Genomic DNA, 22,193 nt, shown 5'->3' with positions numbered 1-22,193 from the left:
GGGTCGAGCGCATCGGCTTTTATCCAGCAGTCGTCGAATGTTCCAGACTAATCGTTCGGACCCGCGTGCCTTCCACAAAGCTCTACACCATTCACGTCACGCGATGAAATCAGATAACACAAGGTTCGGCGACAACAGACAGCCGGGTAGAAGCATCGACAACTTTCCAGAAACTTCGGATACATGCAGGCGTGTCCCGCGCTGTGCGATTACATTTGTTAGGCGGCGAAACGTGGTCGCCCGGTAAAGATAAGTACACGTGTCAATATTAATGCCATAACTGCCGGATGTTTGTCGTTTTTGTGGTGCAGTTCAACTTATGAAGAATCCAAGAAAAGGCGATGCACATTCAGTTACCCTGTTTTCAAGGATCAAGCTGCCACTTTGGATGAAAACCCTTGGGTATCATTTTTCGCAATAAAGTAGTATTTGTCTATTCTATAAATTGTTTGCGAGTCTGCCTGCGTCTGTATTCAGTGAACTCCATGAAAATCTTGTTATACGGGCAGTTATTATATCGAGCAGTTATCCAATCGTTACTTGATATTAGAGTATATGGATCACAATGCGCAACAGCTCTTCTTGGATATTGTCTTTTGCACAACTATGACTCACGACTATGCACGAAGGATATAGAATGTCACCAATAGGGAGCCTACATGTTGACACAAATACAGGGTGTTACAGCGAACGCTTTCAAATATTCTGAAGAGTAGGCTCTCGGAGAAAAAAAGAAAGCCTCTTCAGAAGGAAACTGCTAGCTGCGGCGGACGCCCGGAGGTATCAAGGGCGGGCTAATTAGTTGGCTGATTATTTAAAAGTTACTAATGGATTTCTTAATTAGCGAAATCTGGTGGTTATTGTCAATCCTTAGTTTGTAACCCCGGAGAAGACGATGTCATATCAGTTTTTAAAACAAAGAACAAGTCGTCTTCTAATGCCCGGCAGCGCGAGAAAACCTGACGTTTTTTTTTTTTTTTTTTTTTTTTCCCGCTCAAAACGAAACTCGGCGCTCGACGAGCGCTGGAAATCTTGAGCAAACGTAATGTTCGCTGGTGACGGTGTTGCAATGACTGCGGCGGCCAATTCTAACTGTGTGGGCTATTTTCCATAATTAGGAAGCCTCGACGCTCAGCATAGGGAGCAGCCAGCGTTATCTTTTGCTTACTCACTCGGCGGAAGGCAGAGGCTAGTCATGGCCGACTACGCAGCTATCGATTTTAAGATGCGGTTGGGCGCTGGCGTGGCACTCTGCAAGTGCAGTTGCCTCCAAAAGCAGACCTGTAATTTCCATTCACATTACTCTAGCTTCCTTGAAATAATAAGGCCACGCTTTTGTTACAGTGCAGAATTTTTCTCAGCGGTGCCGGTATCGTGACATGCAACTCTCAGGAATTATTTTACGTGGTATGGGCTTGACAGCTAAAATAAACGAGGGATCCGTAGCTGAAAACTTCATGCAATTGTAGCGCGATGTTTCGTACCAGCTGCCGTCCCATCTGCTGTAAGTGCTGGCCTAGAATTAGGAAATCTTGGGCGCTATAACGTAAAACTATACCAAACTTTTCTATTCCAATTCTTCAATCAGCCCTACGCGATTGGTTAAAAACTTTTTTCGACCAGCGCCACTTCGCCTGGCTGTCACAAGGCGTCACGAAAATCGCGATAGCTCCCCATCTGATATGACGTGTGCACACTGATTATGGATGATTTGACCGAACAAAAGCAAAATAGTTGCTTCTGGTTCGACGCCTTTTCGCCATTACCCCTCGGCTATTGGTGAAAGGCTTTCGGGCTGCGCCCACTTCACCTGCCTGCCACGCGACGTCACAAAACCACAAGAACTCACCGCGTCAAAGTGACGTGTACGCCTTAAAGATGCATTAATATGCCGAAAAAAACTGAGTTTTCTTTTGAATAGCCGCAGGCTGCCCCGTTCTGAAAGGAATAAAAGATGGCTGCCACCGATCACTGCAGGCACTGGCTACTCGCACCTGCCGGAAAGCATGGGTTTATTTGCGTATAATAAAACTTCTTGCGTGACCGTGTAACGTTTTCAAGCACTTTCGGCACGTTTACGACCTCGTTCTGCCAACTCTTCTTTGCTGAGGATCCGTTTTAGCGGCATTCGTAACCTTCCGTTGCATGCCGCGGCGATTTTCGACCAGGCACCGCGAGTTAAATAAGGAAAAGCGGACCAGTCGCAGACGCCGGCACCACCGTCTTAGTCCTGTTATCGATTTTCAGTGCAGTGGCTCGGCCCCATCAAATCCCTCTCCACTTGAGCGTGCTCCTCGCCTCTTGTCAGCCAATTAGATAAGACAAGCCGCTCAGCGTAGGCAATGTTATTTGTTTTTGAAGGAAACAAAAGTGACCTCCTATGAACCAGGAGAGCATCTGATTGGTCTATTCATACAACCCTGTGGGTGACCGCCCGATATTTGCGTCCGTGGTTACGCAAATTTGACGTCAGGAGATTGGAATAAGAATATTTTGGAATAGCTTTACGTTATAGGGCCCCTTGTCTTCATACTATGTTTAGCAGTTTTGAATCACGTGACAAACCGCAATGAACAAAAATGGTTCATTTCAATCTTTCATTTGTTTGTAGGCCTATTCGGGCACTACACGAGAGTACTATCATATTGTACGAGAACACAGAATATTTACATGATGTGCTCAAATTGTTTTCGTCCATTGCGATGTACAGACGAAGGCGCTCTTTCATGGAGTTCATAGTAGATAAAAGCATCGGTCTGGAAATGTCGAGGGAGATTCTCACACGTTGCCTCATATCCTCGAGGTTGGCTGGTTCCGTCTTCAAAACCTCATTTTTAGCATATCCCCAGATGAAGAAGTCCAAGGGTGACAAATCGGGTGACCTAGGTGACCAGGGTGTGTTTCCGCAACGCCCAATGCACTGGTTGGGAAAGAAGTCGTGCAGCCACTGCAGCCACTGCCGCGAAAGTCCTACTGGCTCAGCAAACGAACATTTGTGTCATACGCATCCTAACACGCAGCGATTATAAACGAACAGCACATGAACCTAACGAGTAAATGAACACATGGTGACGCCTCACATCTAGCTCGCCAGGTAGCCACGTCAGAAGTGGTGGAGACAAAGAAAAAAAAGCAAACCTGCCGGCAACACCTACCAGGGCTCCCAAAACGAGTGACCATGTAGTAGGCGACGGCTAGCCTCTTTCTTGTGCCTACTAACGAAAGGAAAGATAACGCAAGCCGTGGTCTCACCTGAGCGTTGAGGCCTCCTAGCCTGGGGAACCACCAGAGACATTTCGAATGTCGGACGTAGCGGATGTCGCGTTTGCACTAGATTTCCGGCGCACCATGTTCGCCGCGTTCTAATTTTAAATTAAATTATGGGGTTTTACGTGCCAAAACCACTTTCTGATTATTAGGCACGCCGTAGTGGAGGGCTCCGGAAATTTCGACCACGTGGCTGATGCTGATGCACAGATCTGCTGACACTAACAGCACTGGTTGAATGAGTTAGAAACTAGCCTTTTTCTTATCTATGAGTGTAAAGAAAGTATTCTGCAACCACTAAATACACGGGAACAAATATGTTCACACACACACACACACACACACACAAATAAATTATGGGTTTTTGCATACCAAAACCACGTTATCATTACGAAGCACACCTACGATCTGATAATGAGGCATGCCGTAGTGGGGGACTTCGAAAATTTGGACCACGTGGGGTTCTTTAAAGTGCACCTAAATCTAAGCACCCGGATATCTTCGCATTTCGCCCCTCATCGAAACATGGCCGCCCTGGCTGGGATTCGATATCGCGGCCTCGTGCTTAGCAGCCCAGCATCATAGCAACTGAGCAACCACAGCGGGTACTCACACTACGGTGCACGAACATTTGCTCCGTGGAAGAATAGCATAGATGTGTTCATCCTGGAACTGTACAGGTTGTCCCAACTAACATGCACCCAGATTTGAAAATATGCAAACACCACATAGCTGGACAGAACCAAGGTAATGTTTGCCGTCACATGGAGATATCCAGAGTATATTTTGCATTCCGCCTAATCACATAATTAACCTTAATTAATTATTAAATATCTCCAATATTATGATTACATGAGAACTGTCAATGGCAAACTTGTAAAGTAACATGAAAAACTCCCGGTACAGCTTCCTGTGCAACATAAATGAGTTTTTTTGGAGCGTGAAAGGAGCCCACGAATACAGGCAAAATTGGGGCGCGAATGGCCGCTCGAGCCACTTATTAGGGTTGGAAGCGCCGGACTTGTCAACCGATCAGACCGACCAGACATTTACCGCCATCTGTAGTGAAGCATGATAATTAGCTGAGGCTAGGTACGATAGGGCTAGAGGGGCTCGGTGCTAAGTGCTCATAAACTCACATCCAGACAGGCCGGACTGCGGCAACGATAAATATTCGGCCATTTCGCTGTGGCGGCAGTGCATTCATGCATTGCTTGCCGCCGCATCTATGCACCAGAACACCGTGAATTCAAAGCGCGCCGCCATATTGATGAGCGCCGGTCGCGCCATCTATCCCAAGCGCCGCGAAGTAGCAGGCCTGGGCTGCCACGCCGGGAGATGCGACCCGGCGCGAAAGCGAAACTTGGGCTTTTTAGCTGGGCGGAAGGCGTGTTTCGCGTTTTTTCTAGCCTGTCATTTTCGCTGTCTCGATTCAATCAAACTTCAAGACCTCATGCAAGTCCGCAATGGCCACACTGAGTGATGTGCAGACTGCAGAAGCGAATACATCGGGTAACCACGTAAGCACGTAACCTGTGAAGGATTTTACAGCACTGTGTTGGTGCCACATTTTATTAAAGCACGCAGAACATTGTCCTCTGCACTTTCAGTTTGGTCTTGTTTGTCATGGTCACTACTGGGTTGGCCGCGTTTGGCAACCAACTGGCGAGGTCGTTTGACTGCCTTATTAGCAGACGCCTGCCCTTCACCACCTGCACATTGAAAACAATATATATGTTATAGTAAGAAGGGCTGTAGTTCTTTCCCATGCCATCACTGTTGCGAAGACATAAAGTCCTCTCAAAATGAAATAGAAAATGCACCAGGCCAATTGTATCGTGCAACCCCTTAAGAGTACAACATTAAGAACACAAGCCTACAGTACTCCAACAAGCAGCATGTGATGCTAAACCTGCACTCATTGGAAAATGAGGAACTACAGTAGTTATAATGTTCAACTACATGTGCAGTCAAAGCCCATATAACAGGGCGAGCATGACGGATGCAGGTTTTGTACAGTTGCACAAACCATGACAGGGCACATAAAATTACCATCCCTACTTAAAGCTGCATCATCAGGGAAGCCTTTGGTACAAGACAACAACCGCACCTGCATTCCAAAAAATTAGCCCCACCAACTGCAGCTACCTGGTATCAGACCTGTTTCGCTTGTGCGAGGCCATATCGGATTGTTAGCGCTCCCTTAGAAAACAGTAAAAGAAACTGGTGAGAACGAGCAAAATTTTGTTACAAAATACAACAATAATTAGGCACCTCATTTTCCTCGCCTTATGAACGGAAAAATTTTGCGCTTTGCCCTGCATAACAGCCCGCACGCAGTTTAGAGCTCAGGATGCTCAAATGAATTCGTTACGAATGACACCTGCAACACCAGCTCGTAAAGACAGGCGCGCTGCAAGAACGCCTTCGGCGACGAGCAGTCGTTGTTTACGTTTTTGTCGACGCACGCTACGTGACGAGCAGACTTCGTTTTACTTTCATTAGCAATAACGCTCACCAGCAGGGCAACATACTATCGTTTACAACTTGTCGTTCACGCTTAATGGTCATGCCGTGCAGCAGCTGCAAGTATCGCTAACCGCAAACTCAACTGTTCCGCTTAACCGTCGGGAGCTCTGCCTGAATGAAAACACGAAAAGGCTTGCCTTCTTGTTATAACCAAGGCGAAGCACCGGCGCGGGATTCTGCTCTGTGGGCTTGTCCAGAAAGTGCTCGGAGCAAACCTGCGTGTTACACATATTACGTTCGTAGGGCGCAAAGTTGAACGTGGCACCAAAATATACACAGATCGAATACTCACTCGTGCATTTTCACTGGGTTGGTAGTTCTTCCTATTCACTGCAGCTATCCACCGGTGGCGCAGCTTGTCATTCTTCGTTGCGGATGGAAATCGGTGCAGGCTGAAAACACCGCACCGGCACGACTCCCTACGTGTATTGTGCTCTTCGCAAACAGCGCTAAGCAACCTGTGCTCCTTTTCCGCTGGTTATTTTGGCATCCAAACACGACGCAACGATGCCCAGATGACTTCTTGTACTTTGGATTCGCGTGAACGAGCACATTTCCGCACTTTGGAGTCCTAGAGCTAGCGCTAGCCATTTCTGCTGGTCGCCGGCGAACACGCTTTGGCAGCCCAGAACAAAATGGCGCTGGTCGACCGGGCAATCCGGGTGCGAGAGTATGCGTTCGATTAGCCTGGGTGCGAGGCTAGCGTGTTCTGGTCTATACCAAGCGCCGCGAAGTAGCAGGCCTAGGCTGCCACGCCGGGAGATGCGACCTGGCGCAAAAGCGAAACTTGGGCTTTTTAGCTGGGCGGAAGGCGTGTTTCGCGTTTTTTCTAAACTGTAATTTTCGCTGTCTCGATTCAATCAAACTTCAAGACCTCATGCAAGTCCGCAATGGCCACACTGAGTGCTGTGCAGACTGCAGAAGCGAATAGATCGGGTAAGTACGCTATTACGTTTGTACAAACCGCACGCTATATGCTAGAACACGTGTGAGCTGTAATATCTCAGCATTTTTGGGAAGTAACCTGCGAAGGAATATACAGCACTGTGTTGGTGTCAAATTATTAAAGCACGCAGAACATTGTCCTCTGCACTTTCAGTTTGGTCTTGTTTGTCGTGGTCACTACTGGGTTGGCCGTGTTTGGCAACCAACTGGCGAGGTCGTTTGACTGGGCTTACAGCCTGCCTGATTAGCAGACGCCTGCCCTTCACCACCTGTACATTGAAAACAAGGTATATGTTATAGTAAGAAGGCTGTAGTTCTTTCCCATGCCATCACTGTTGCGAAGATATAAAGTCCTCTCAAACTGAAATAGAAAATACACCAGGCCAATTGTATCGTGCAACCACTTAAGAGTACAACATTCAGAACACAAGCCTACAGCACTCGAACAAGCAGCATATGATGCTAAACCTGCACTCATTGGAAAATGAGGAACTACAGTATTTATGAGGTTCAACTACATGTGCAGTCAAACTTCTTATAACAGGGTGAGCATGACAGATGCAGGTGTTGTACAGTTGTTGCACAAACCATGACAGGGCACATAAAATTACCATCCCTATTAAAGCTGCATCATCAGGGACCCCTTTGGTACAAGACAACAACCGCACCTGCATCCTAAGAAATTAGCCCCATCAACTGCAGCTACCAGGTATCAGACCTGTTTCACTTGTGCGAGGCCATATCGGATTGTTGGCGCTCCCTTAGAAAACAGTACAAAAAAAAAAAACTGGTGAGAAGGAGCAAAATTTTGTTACAAAATACAACAACAATTAACCACCTTATTTTCCTCGCTATATGAACAGAAAAATTTTGCGCTTTGCCCCGCATGACTGCCCGCACGCAGTTTATAGCTCAGGAGGCTCAAATGAATTCGTTACGAATGACACCTGCAACACCAGCTCGTAAAGACAGGCGCGCTGCAAGAACACCTCCGGCGACGAGCAGTCGTCGTTACGTTTTTGTGGACGCATGCTACGTGACGAGCAGACTTCGGTTTACTTTCATTAGCAATAACGCTCACCAGCAGGGCAACATTCTATTGCCTACAACTTGTCGTTCACGCTTAATGGTCATGCCGTGCACCAGCTGCAAGTATCGCTAACCGCAAAGTCAACTGTTCCGCTTAACCGTCGGGAGCTCTGCATGAATGAAAACACGAAAAGGCTTGCCTTTTTGTTATAACCAAGGCGAAGCCAGGGGTAGCACACTCTCAAGTTCAACAAATGACCACAGAGGGCGAAAAAATCGACCGCGCGGCGCTGCTAAAGAAACAGGCATAGTACAACAAATAAAAAGGTCCCCCCTTGAGCACATTATCTCCCGCTAGAGGCGCCGTAGTAAGCGCAATTTTAACCTACAAACTTTCTTCAACAGTAAACGAAGCGTTTTTATTGCATGATAAAGACTACAAAATTATAATTCCTAATTTTACATTGTACTTTTCATTACCAGCTTACTTTTGGCAGCAGCGGTCGTGGTCGCGAGCAAGTTGCTAATCTACTTTTACCACAGGACAGCATATGCGGAACAAATCGACGGGCTGAAGCAAGGTTGTTCAGTCTATGGGTGATGCTATAGGATGCAAAATTGCTCCTGAGGATGTCGATACTGCACATCGTGTACCAGCCAAAAAAGAAACAAATATTATTGCCCGCTTTTGCTCCCGAGAAAAAAAAAACTGAGTTCGTGAAAAAGGCACTCAAGGCTCGCTTGACCACTGCGACCCTTGGGTTTCCACAAAAGGATCAGAAGCCCTTATATGTCAATGAACATCTCACGCAAGAAAGAAAGCGATTGTTCGCACAAGCTCTCGAACTGAAAAGAGCAAAAGGCTGGAAACACCTCTGGACAGACCACTGCGTAATCAAGGCGCGAAAGACAGATGACAGCCGTGTCTACCGTATCTCTAGTGCAGGTGATCTTGGTGTTTTCACCTAGCTTACTAGTGTTTGCGGCTGCGTATCCTAAACCTGCACAAGAATGTTCTCTTGTCAGGATCTAAAAAATATTTCAGTGATGAAACTCCCAAGTTACCGCTGATACATTTTAATATTCGTAGTCTACGAAAAAACTATGACAGCCTCTTAGCATTTCTTTCTATAATTAATCACAACTTCTCTTTTATCTGCTTATCTGAGACATGGTTATCACTGGACGATAGAAATTTATATGCGCTACCAGAGTACAACGCATAGTACTGCTATCGTGCTACGCCACGTGGCGGCGGATCTGCCATATTTATTAAGTTATCATTACCATACAAACGCCGCAATGATCTGGTCTTTTCTAAATTACTCTGCGAGTCTGTATGGTTAGAATTTGATCAGAGTGTTTTTTCAGTTGATGGCCGGAACACAGTGTAAGCGTGCATTTATCGTTCACCATCATCGTCATACTCTGAGTTTTGTCTGCAGTTTGAAAAGTTGTTGCACACTGTTGCGAACGAAAACAAGAATGTCATTATCTGTGGAGACATCAACATAAACATTATCGACCCTAATATTCCATCATGTTCTGATTATCTCGGGTGCTTTCTTAGCTACGCCCTTGCTTCTTTAATTACTTCTCCAACTAGATGTGACATGACAGGATCTAATACGTTAATTGATCACATATTAACCAACTTTACTGCAGATTATACAGCAGGAGTCATCGAGCACAGCATAACCGACCACTACCCTATATTTTTGACTTTAGGTACAGAAAATTCTAAATCGATTGAAAAGAAAGAGAAAGTGCATTTTGACTCTCAAAAATTTATCTCTATGATACAGTCAAATGACTGGACCGCCGTACTCTGTGAATCTTGCGCTGAAGAGGCTTATCAGTTGTTCTTGGCTGAAGTTACACGCTGTATTCATGAATGCACTACTACATCTATCATAACTCGTTTTTTCAGTTCCCCTCGAAAACCTTGGGTCACGAGAGCGCTACTTCGATGTATCTTGAAGAAAAATCGGCTCCACAAAAGAGTAATTTGTGAGCCATTTAACTGTGAACTTAAATCTCGTTTCAAAACATATTCTAACACACTTGCAGCCACACTTACATGTGCGAAACGAGATTACTTTCAGAAGAAGATTTCGAATAATGGGAATAATACGAGGCGCAACTGGCAGGTCATCAACGAATTCCTAAATAATAAATGTCATGAGAATTTACCAAAAATAAAAACTGTGACACAAACATACTGCCACCCTGCTGATATCGCCAATGCCTTCAGTGAGTATTTTAGTAGTACTTGCGATTCTCTAACAGATCCCCCATTACCGACATTACCTCGTCATCTTCATTCATTCTATTTGCGACCTACGAATGCAAAGGAAGTTCTTCATGTTATATCTTCGCTTAGGTCTACAGGACCTGGCCTAGACTCTGTTCATCCATCTCGTATCAAGTTAGTTTCTAATGAACTGTCTCCTATCATAGCAGATATTGTTAACAAAATGTTTAAAGCAGGCACATTTCTCAGTTCTCTGAAAGTTGGTAAAATAACACCTGTTTACAAAAAAGGCAATCGTGAACTTCTGAACAACTACATGCCTATTTGTATTCTTTCATTTTTCAGTAAAATAATTGAACGACTAGTTCATACACGTTTATCATCCTATCTAGCAAAATTTAATCTACTATCACCTAAACAGTATGGCTTTCGGCAGGGTTACTCAACTGAGCTTGCGCTTCTAACTTTCACCGATAAAGTCAAGAAAGCAATCGACGAAGGCTTGCTGGTTGGAAGTGTATTTATAGATTTAACAAAAGCTTCTGACACCATTAATCACAAAATTCAAATACATAAACTTGAATCTTACGGCATAACTGGCCCGCCACTTCAGTTTATTTCTAGCTACTTAACCAATCGTACCCAAGTTGTTCAGATTGACGGCAAACTCTCATCTTCTAAGAACATATGTCAAGGCGTTCCTCGGGGCTCGATCCTTGGTCCGCTGCTGTTGCTACTATTTATTAATGACCTGCCTAATGTTCTGACCACTACCGACTGTATATTATATGCAGACGACACGACTATTTTTACTTACGCTAATAATGTCGACGAGCTTCAGCGAAACATTAACGTTGATCTGCATAACGTAACTTCCTGGTGCCGAAAGAACATGTTGCGCATCAATCCGCTAAAAACGGTTTTTATGGTTTTTCATTCCTTCCCGACACTAATTTCGAAATCTATATATGTGTGTCTCGACAACAACTTAATACCAATATCTGATAGCGCAAAGTTTCTTGGCGTAGTTTTAGACAAGCATCTGAAATTCACCCTCCATGTGCAGTCACTTGTCCGTAAGATTTCTTTTGGAATACGCGCCATAATCAAAACCCGCTCATATTTTCAGCCGCACATTATCCATTCCCTTTATCATGCACACATTCACAGCCATTTATCTTACTGCGTATCAGCCTGGGGAAACACATACCTCGCTCACCTCAGCCAACTTCAACGCCTGCAGAATCAGGCGCTTCGTCTCATGACTCTCAGCCATTTTCTGACCAATCCTACGCCACCTTATTGTCGTTTAAACATTCATCCTCTTCACCAGCTTTTTCAGTTCAAGTTAACAATCGTGATCTCTAAGTTATTTCGCAATATTGCACATATAGATGGCTTTGTTGCTGAAACGTTTGTAAATACTAACACTACTAGGTTCTCTGAACTCGATAATCGTCTTTTACCTAAAGTGCGCACAAACTATCGAAAGTTCACTACCACATTTGCGGGAATAAAACTGTGGAATTCAATTCCACATACCATTAAATCATCGCCCACAGAGCATATATTCAAGAACCAAGTCAAGAAATATTTTATGCAGCAACTCTCTTCATTCTAACTGACTTTTGTGATTGTAATAATATTTCACTTGGCTATTGTACTATGTTATATTACTCCTACTTTTATTGTGTTGTAAATATGCATTACTTGTTCACTACAGAAGTTTTCGCAATTTTTGTTTTACTAAACAGCTTTATATTCTTGTTTTTTCACACTGTTCCTTACTTTTATGAAATTGTTTGTAAAGTCACCGTAACCAATGCTTGATCTGTATCTTGTTTTTTTTTTTTATTTTGTTTACCTATGGGAGTCCCCCTGTCAGTTTCTAACATTGGGACTCCCTGTGTAGTGCTAATTCTGTATACAGTTCTTTGTAAAACTCACATCGCTGATGAATAAAACTTGAACTTGAACTTGAACTTGTTGTTTTTTGTCATTTTACACGCAAAAGAGCGTTCAGCATCATCGACCTCCCAGGTGACCTCTGGCCTGGATTTAAAATTTTTACCGGTATGTTCGCGTGCACGGCAGGTACGGATTCCTTGGTTCGTACATTGGTTGGTTATTTTGCGCTAACACCAGTTTATTGCGCTTCGATATCTCGCGTTATTTAACTTGGGGTGTAAGCCTGAAAGCTAGGTTTCAGTCGTGAGCCATGTGGAACACGTCTGCATCGAAATGGGAGCCGGGTCCTGCTGCGACTGGGGACAGCAATACCGGTGAGTCGTTTAACATCACTGCTTCAATCGCGATGTAATTTATTCGTATCGTTAACTTACAGGCGGTGGTAAGTTAACGAACTAGATGCTGCATTACATAAGGGCAGTCAGGACCCTCCGTTGCTGTTTCCGAAATAAACTTTCAGTTGCGAGGCCATCATTATGCACACATTCACGAAAGAGAAACGATATCGGAACGCGCGTCACATTTTTCATCTCGTTGTAGCCGTAGCCATAAGTGACTGAGTTGCCTTATCAATATATTTTTTTTTTCGAGTCCGCCGGCAACTTCTTTCGTTCACAGAACCGAATAACCTTTTGATAAACTGAAGCTAAACTACTGAATTTAATGTATTAAACAGTTGCACACATGATAATTCACCCATATTTCGTACCTGTTGGTTCCAAATGTTCTTGCTGTTCCGTTTGGCTTACCTCAGGACATCTATTTTTGCAGTAGTGAAGCGGTGCATCACGTTCATGCACAAAAAGAATGCATCATTTCTAATAGCTTCATGTCTTTCATCTATTTGCTTGTGAAATCAGCAGTGCGATCTCTTCTAGTGTGTAAACGAGCGCACAAATGTTCTTATTTGAGATCTTAATAATACATAAGCTGTTGACATGCATTGTAGTTACGCAGACATCAATTTTACGGAGAGTAACCATATTTATTTACCGTGCTGCTTAAGCACCCTAGAACAAACAGTGTACATTTGCATGTGTTCTGTAGTCACAAACCATTGCAATGTATATGTCGCACCTTTTCGCATTTTATATTGCAAAATTGTGCTTATTCAATTTCTGATGCAGTCAAAATTTCTGTTCCAGACATGGAGTAATGAGGATGGCACCAGTATAAAGCAACACACTCCATTCACTAAACAGAAGCTGCTGCCTGCTACAAGGTCATTGTGTGGACTTTGGCTGCTACTACAAGGTAAACAACACCTGGTTCAGAAATAAATATGCTTGATATATGCTGTATTGGCTTGCTAGTCTTGACATACATGTCATTTGTTTGTAGCAGATGATATGAACATTTGTTCATGTTTACAGTTCAGCATAATTAGTTCGAACATAAAAGAAAACACTACATGAGTTTGGATAATCTCTGCTGTATCTCATGTGCCATTGTTCTGCCCCAACAGTCTGTGCCAAGTGCATCTTGGTCATCACGGGAGCCCCCATCTACACCAACAGGAAGGGGCTGGAGCTGAATTCGCAAGACCACGAACAAAGAAGCCATTCCAGAATTATTTGGATGAGATACCAAGTCTACGGACGACTGTTTCAAGAGTGAAAAGAGCCCACGCCATCATTCCACCAGCACGGATATTGGCCGAGTCATCCAGGTACCTCAAGAACAAAAATTATTTGTCTTCAGATGGACCTGCAACCTCTGAACAAGCACAGACGACGCTGGCTAAGAATGTTCTGTCAGCTTGCCCTTCCTTAGTGAGCTTCCTGGCCTTGCCAATTCTTGCCAAGTATAATTTTGTTTCAATGAATGCAAGCTTTTTCATTCCACACTTTTGTTAGAGATCATCCCTATTCCTCATACAAACATTAAAGGTCAACCGATTCTTTGCTCATACTTAATGCCAGTCACTGTCTAGTAGCATAACATATGTGTAGCAGTTCTTTCTAGTGTATGTTGCCATGTGCAATTCCTCTCCTGAAATAGCTGATGCGGCATTGGCGTGGGTCTTGCATTAACCTTTACACTGAGTGCTATGTAGCATGTAAGTTTTGTTAATGTTTTTGGCTTTCTATGCTTGCAAGGTAGAGTGGCTTCTTTCTTGAATGCAAGCTTTCTCATTCCCATATTGAGTTCCTAGTCTCATTCAAGATTGCTATTCTTGCTCGACAGCCTGTGTTTTTGTGCAAGCTACATTGAAGTGATTGATTGCAGAATCTGGTTTCGGCGCTGTCAGACTTGGTACTTGTCACCGTGTTACGTTTCTCATATGTGGGAGCCTGGTCAGTTGCATTGGGAAGCAGTCTCTCGAGACAAGCACCTGCTCTTACAGTCCGCACAGTGACATAGACTGCGAATATACATGCACCGTGGTTGGTGATCCCCGTTCCGTCCTTTCCTGCTGCTGCCGTGTGCAAATTTTGCTTGTAGCCTTCCTCGGCCATGATTTGGCGTCAACGGCGACTCTCATACATAATTACATGGTTCTAAGTGTATGAAGTTGATATCCACATGTGTGGAAAGGCCTGCAAAAGTGACTGCAAAATACTGATGTCCACAAAACTGACCATGCCCATATATAGAGAATGTGGGGGACCAAGTGTGAGTTACACATTAGTGGCATGCAGAAGAACAAAAAGAAACATGCAGGTTGGAAAGGTGGTAACGGTAAAATGCCGGGCACTCCATGTCGCTGTTGGCTGTGGCAGCAGGTGCTTGCGTCACCCGATTTCTTCGCTATGCAAGTTGCTCATATTCAACGCCGACTGTCGGTACAAACGCGTGGGACACACTCTCCAATCTGCTTGCGCTGCTGGTTGTTGCGTGCTACCAGACTACCATGTGCGACGAAGGCAAGCACTATGCCTACAGTCGGACGGTTGAATGTGCCGCAAGCAACCCGTGTGCGTGTATGCTCACTGTTGTCATGTAGACCGTAGCCAATGCATAGTGCCAATGTATAGATTGAGCGTTATGTTAGAGTATGGTGAAGTGATTTGATTGCATAATCTTGTTTCAATGTTGTCCCACTTGGTCATGGTTGCCGTGTTACATTTCTGGGATGTGGCAGCCTGTTCAGTTGTATTGGCCAACGGCCTCTCGAGGTCAGCACCTGCAGTCCACACAGTGACACAAACTCCCTGTTTACTTGTACTGTGATTGGTGCTCCCTGTTTGTCCTTTCCTGCTGCAGCCATGGGTAAAGTGTGCTTGTGGCCTTCTTTGGCCATGATTTGGCGTTAACAGAGACTATCATACATGATTACATGGTTTGAAGTGTATGAAGTTGATATCCACATGGGTGGAAAGGCCTGTAAAAGTGGCTGCGAAATGGCGATTCCCACAAAACAGACCACATCCATATTGAGAGCAGGTGGGGCACCAAGTGTGAGCGACACATTAGTGGCCACCGAAAGAACAAAAAGAAACGGGCATGTAGGAAAGGAGGTAACGCTAGGATGCCAGGTAGTTCATGTCGCTGTGTTGGCTATGACAGCAGGTGCCTGCGTCACCCGATTGATTCGCAGTGCAAGTTACGGCGACTGTCAGTGCAAACAGGTGGGGCACTGTCCTATCAGCTTGTGCTGCTGGTTGTCACTCGTTACTAAACCACCATGTGCGACGTAGGCAAGCACTGTGCCTGAAGTCGGATAGCTGAATGTGCTGTATGCAACTTGTAGTGCGTGAATACCCACTGTTGTCATGCGGATCTTAGCCAATGTACAGTCTATTGTCTGAACCTTATGCGGTGATTGAATGCAGAGTCTAATTTGATAATGGTCGCCGTGTTATGTTTCTTCGATGTGGCGACCTGGTTAGCTGCATGGGCAACAGTCTCCCGAGGTAACCATCTGCTCCTGCAGTCCACACAGCGACAAAGACTCCTAATTTACATGCACCGTAATTGGTGCTCTCCCCATTCGACATTTCTTGCTGGAGCCGCCGGCAAATTATGCTTGTGGGCCTTCATCGGCCGTGATGTGGCGTGAGCGGAGACAGCACACGTTATTACATGGTCAGAAGTTGATAGCCACGTGGAAAGGCCTGCAAAAGTGGCTGCAAAATGGTGATGCCCACATTGAGAATGTGGGGCACCAACTATGAGTTACACATTAGCGGCCCCCGAAAGAACAAAAAGAAACGTACAGGTTGGAAAGGCGGGAACGCTAAAATGCCGTTTAGTCCATGTCGCTGTGTTGGTTGCGGCAGCAGATGCCTTGCGTCACCCGATTGCTTCGCAATGCAAGTTACGGCGACTGTCGATGCAAACAGGTGGTGCACTGCCCAATTTGCTTGCGCTACTGATTGTCGCTCGTTACCAGATCGCCATGTGCGGAGACGAAAGTGAGCTGTTTACGAGCTCGTGTTAATGGTTTCAGCGCATCTCGACATGCAAACTTTATTTCTGATCTTGTATGAGAAGGTGCACTGCTTTTCTTCTGCCAATAAAGTCGCACGTCCTGTTCACTCACTTGTGGCTTGTTTGTATGGGCGTCAGTAGAGGCTCTTTAATCTCCTGGCCATTAAAACGCGGCAGCTGAGGCATGCCGCAAAGCCAGCGAGGCGAGCACGGCGCGTACCCAGCGTACGCCACCGGTATAAAGCGGCCATATTGAATATTGTACTAAAAAAAACATATCCGCTTCCTGTTTAAGTAGCGCCATCTGTCGGGCCCCCCACTAAGTTCCATGCGCTGCCGCTTCTTATTTTCGAACCACTGTGGAAGGTACAGTTTCCCTTCTCTAAAGTTGTTCTTTATTCTATGGCGAAGCACCGGCACGGGATTCTGCTCAGTAGGCTTGTTGTCCAGAAAGTGCTCGATCGGAGCAAACCTGCGTGTTACACATATTACGTTCGTCGGGCGCAAAGTTGAACGTGGCACCAAAATATACACAGATCGAATACTCACTCGTGCATTTTCACTGGGTTGGTAGTTCTTCCTATTCACTGCAGCTATACACCGGTGGCGCAGCTTGGCATTCTTCGTTGCGGATGGAAATCGGTGCAGGCTGAAAACACCGCACTGGCACGATTCCCTACGTGTGTTGTGCTCTTCACAAACAGCGCTAAGCAACGTGCTCCTTTTGCGCTGGTTGTTTTTGCATCCAAACACGACGCGATGATGCCCAGATGACTTCTTGTACTTTTGATCCGCGTGAAAGAGCACATTTCCGCACTTTGGAGTCCTAGAGCTGGCGCTTGCCGTGTCTACCGGTCGCCGCGAACAAACTTTGGCCATAGAATAAAGAACAACTTTAGAGAAGGGAAACTGTACCTTCCGCAGTGGTTCGAAAATAAGCAGCGGCAGCGCATGGAACTTACCTAGGTGGACGCCAGATAGCGCTGCTAAAAGAGAAAGCGGAAATGCGCATTTTTTTTTAGAGCATTATCCAATATGGCCGCTTTGCGCCGGTCGTGTACGCTTGTATCCGCTCGTACGCGCCGTGCTTGCCCTGCCGGCTATGCGGCATGCCTCGATGCCTTGGCTGCCGCGTAGCTGGTGCGTTCTAATTGCCAGGAGACCAAAGAGCCTCTACTTACGCCCATACAAACAAGCCACAAGTGAGTGAACAGAACGTGCGACTTTATTGGCAGAAGACAAGCAGTGTACATTCTCCTGCAATAGCAGAAATAAAATTTGCATGTCGAGATACGCTGAAATCTCTGACGCGAGCTCGTAAACGGCTCACCGTCGTCGTCGCACATGGCGGTCTAGTAACGAGCGACAACCAGCGGCGCAAGCAGATTGGACAGAGTGTCCCGCCTGTTTGCAGCGGCAGTCGCCGTTAAAGATGAGCAACTTGCATTGCGAAGCAATCGGGTGAACCAGGCATCTGCTGCCGCAGCCAACACAGCGACATGGGCTACCCGGCATTTTAGCGTTAACTCCTTTCCAACCTGCACGTTACTTTTCTTTCGGGGGCCGCTAATGTGTGGCTCGCACTTGGTGTCCCACATTGTCTCAATATAGACAAGTCGCTTTCATGGACATCACCTGCGGCAGCCGTTTTTGCGGGCCTTTCCACCCAACTTCATACACGTCAGACCATGTAAGCACGTATGCTGGTCTCCGTTCGTGCTTAATCGCAGCCGAGAAAGGCCACAGGTGCAATTTCCCCATGGCTGCAGCAGGAAAGGGTGAACGGGGGGCACGAATCACGGTGTGTAAATTAGGAGTCTGTGTCGCTGTGCAGATTGCAGGAGCAAATGCTTGCTTCGAGAGACTGCTTTGCAAAGCAACTGATCAGGCTGCCACATCCGAGAAGCATAACGCGGCGACCGTAACCAAGTGAAATAACAGCAAAAATAAACGGAAATCATTCACCACATAGTGTTCAGACAACACATTATACATTGGCTATGAACCATATGGCAACGGTGAGCATTCACATACACGGGTCTCTTAGGATACATTCAGCCGCCTACTTACAGGCATAATGCTTGCCTTCGTCGCATGTTGTGGTCTGGTAACGAGGGACAACCAGCGGCGCAAGCAGATTGGACAGAGTGTCCCGCCTGTTTGCAGCGGCAGTCGCCGTTAAAGATGAGCAGCTTGCATTGCGAACCAATCGGGTGAACGAGGCATCTGCTGCCACAGTCAACACAGCGACATGAACGACCCAGCATTTTAGCGTTAACTCCTTTCCAACCTGCACATTACTTTTCTTTCAGGGGCCGCTAATGTGTGGCTCGCACTTGGTGTCCCGCATTGTCTCAATATAGACAAGTCGCTTTCGTGGACATCACCTTCGGCAGCGATTTTTGCGGGCCTTTCCACCCAACTTCATACACGTCAGACCATGTAAGCACGTATGCTGGTCTCCGTTTGTGCTTAATCGCAGCCGAGAAAGGCCACAGGCACAATTTGTCCATGGCTGCAGCAGGAAAGGCTGAATGGGGAGCACGAATCAGTGTGTGTAAATTGGGAGCCACTGTCGCTGTGTGGACTGGAGGAGCAAATGCTTACTTCGAGAGACTGCTTGCGAATACAACTGACCTGGCAGCCATATTCGAAAAACATAACACGGCGACCATAAGCAAGTAAGATAGCGAAATTCAACAGCAATCAATCAATGCATGACGTTCAGATAATACATTATACATTGGCTACGAACCATATGGCAACAGTCGGCATTCACATCGACGGGTCTCTTAGGATACGTTCAGCCGCCTACTTACAGGCATAATGCTTGCCTTCGTCGCATGTGGTGGTCTGGTAACGAGCGACAACCAGCAGCAGAAACAGATTGGACAGTGTGTCCCACCTGTTTCCAGCGACAGTCGCCCTTAAAGATGAGCAACTTGCATTGCGAAGCAACCGGGTGACCCGGGCATCTGCTGCTGCAGCCTACACAGCGACATGGACTACCCCGCCTTTTAGCGTTGACGCCTTTCCAACCTGCACATTTCTTTTCTTTCGGGGGCCGCTAATGTGTGGCTCACATTTGGTGTCCCACATTGTCTCAATATTGACAAGTCGCTTTCGCGGGCATCACCTTCATCAGCCACTTATGCGGGCTTTCCACCCAACTTCATACACGTCGGACCATGTAAGCACATGTGCTGGTCTCCGTTCGTGCTTAATCGCAGCCGGGAAAGGCCACAGGCACAATTTGTCCATGGCTGCAGCAGGAAAGGCTGAACGGGGAGCACGAATCATGGTGTGTGTAAATTGGGAGCCACTGTCGCTGTGTGGACTGGAGAAGCAAATGCTGGACTGGAGAAGCAAACTGACCTCGCTGCCATATTCGAAAAACATAACACGGCGACCATAACCAAGTAATATAACAGAGAAATTAAACAGCAATCAATCAATGCATGAGGTTCAGAGAATACATTATACATTGGCTACGAACCATATGGCCACAGTCAGCATTCACATCGACGGGTTTCTCAGGATACATTCAGCCGCCTACTTACAGGTATAAGGCTTGCCTTCGTCGCATGTGGTGGTCTGGTAACGAGCGACAACCAGCAGTACAAACAGATTGGACAGAGCGTCACACTTGTTTGAACCGACAGTTGCCGTTGATGATGAGCAACTTCCATTGCGAAGCAATCAGGTGACACAGGCATCTGCTGCCTCAACCAACACATCGAAATGGACTATCCGGCATTTTAGCGTTAACTTCTTTCCAACCTGCACGTTTCTTTTCGGTCGAGGGCCGCTAATGTGTGGCTCACATTTGGTGTCCCACTTTATCTCAACATGGACAAGTCGCTTTCGTGGGCATCACCTTCGGCAGCCATTCTTGTGGGCCTTTCCGCCCATACGGCTATCAACTTCATACACTTTGAACCATGTAAGCACATATGCTGGTCTCCGTTCTGAGCAAACCATGGCCGAGGTAGGCCACAAGTACAATTTGCCCATGGCTGCAGCAGGAAACAACGAACGGGAGCACCAGTTACGATGCGTGTATACTGGGAGTCTATGTCGCTGTGCGGACTGCACGAGCAAATGCTTACCTCGAGAGACTGCTTACCAATGCAACCGACCAGGCCCCCACATCTGGGAAATATAACACGGCGACCACAACCAAGTGGGGCAGAAAAACCAGATTCTACAATCAATCATTCAGTGTAGCTCGCGCAAAGACCCAGGCTAACGAGGAAGAAGAGCAATCATGAACGAGACTAGGAATATGGAAAATGAGAAAGCTTGCATTCAAGAGAGAAGCCACTCTGCTCTGCAAGCATTGAAGGCCAAAAACATCAAGAAAAGTACAATGGTGCGTAGGTTAATGCAAGACACATGTCGATGTTGCATCAGCTATTTCAGGAGAGGAATTGTGCGTGACAACATACACTAAAAGGTACTGCTACAGATATGTTATGCTACTAGACAGTGACTGGTATTAAGTATCTGCGAAGAATCGGTTTACCTTTATGTTTGGATGATGATGAATGATCTCTAACGAGAATGGGCAATGAAAAAGCTTGCATTTATAGAAGAAAAATTACACTTGGCACAAATGTAATTGCCATGGCCGGGAAGCTGATTAAGGGCAAACTGACGGAACTCTTTTGGCCAGCGTCATCCGTGCTTGATCAGAAGTTTCAGGTGCATCTGAAGACGAAGAATTTCCATAAAGTCCTTTCTGAGTTACCTGGATGACTCAGCCAATTTGTCCGTGCTGGTGGAATGGTGGCTGAAGCCCTTTTCAGTCTTGACACAGTCCTCTGCAGACTTGATATCTCATGCAAATTCGTCTGCATGCACTTCTTTGTTCGTGGTGTAAAAGCCTTGCAAATTCGGTTCCAGCCCCTTTCTGTTGGTGCGTATAGGAGCTCCTGTGATGACCAAGATATGCTTGGCATGGACTCTGTTGGGGCAGAACGGTGACACATGAGATACAGCACAGATTAGCCAAACTCATGTTTGTTTTCTTTTATGTTCGAACCAATTATACTGAACCATAAACATGAACAAACATTCATTTCTGCTGCAAACAAATGACATGTATCTCAAGACTAGCAAGCCAATACAGAATATATCAGGCATATTTATTTCTGAACCACGTGTTGTTTACCTTGTACTAGCAGCCAACGTCCACACAATGGCCTTGTTGTAGCAGGCATCAGCTTCTCTTTAGTGCGTGGAGTGTGTTGCTTTGTACTGGTGCCATCGCCATTACTGCATGTCTGGAACAGAAATTTTGACTGAATCAGAAATTGAAAAAGCACAATTTTGCAATATGAAATGCAAAAAGGTGTGACATATATATTGTAATGGTTTGCGACTACAGAACTCATGCAAATGTACACTGTCTGTTCTAGGGTGCTTAAGCAGCACGATAAATATATATTGCTATGGTCCATAAAATTTATGTCTGCCTAACTATACAATGCATGTAAACAGCTTAAGTATTATTAAGATCACAAATGAGAACATTTGTGCTTTCATTTATACACTGGAAGAGATCACACTGCTGGTTCCACAAGCAAATGCATGAAAGTCATGAAGCTATTAGAATTGATGCATTATTTTTCTGCACGAACGTGATGCACTGCTTCACTACTGCAAAAATAAATGCCCTACGGTAAACCAAACTGAACAGCAAGAACATTTGGAACCAACAAATACGAAATATGAGCGAATTATCACGGTTGCAACTGTTTAATACATTAAATTCTGTACTTTCACATCATTTTACCAAAGGATTATTCGGTTTTGTGGACGAAAG

Source organism: Dermacentor andersoni, chromosome 1, assembly GCF_023375885.2.
Source record: "Dermacentor andersoni chromosome 1, qqDerAnde1_hic_scaffold, whole genome shotgun sequence".
In the NCBI taxonomy this organism is placed as follows: domain Eukaryota; kingdom Metazoa; phylum Arthropoda; class Arachnida; order Ixodida; family Ixodidae; genus Dermacentor; species Dermacentor andersoni.
The sequence above is the reverse complement of the archived record's forward strand: the minus strand, read 5'-3'. Positions refer to the sequence as shown.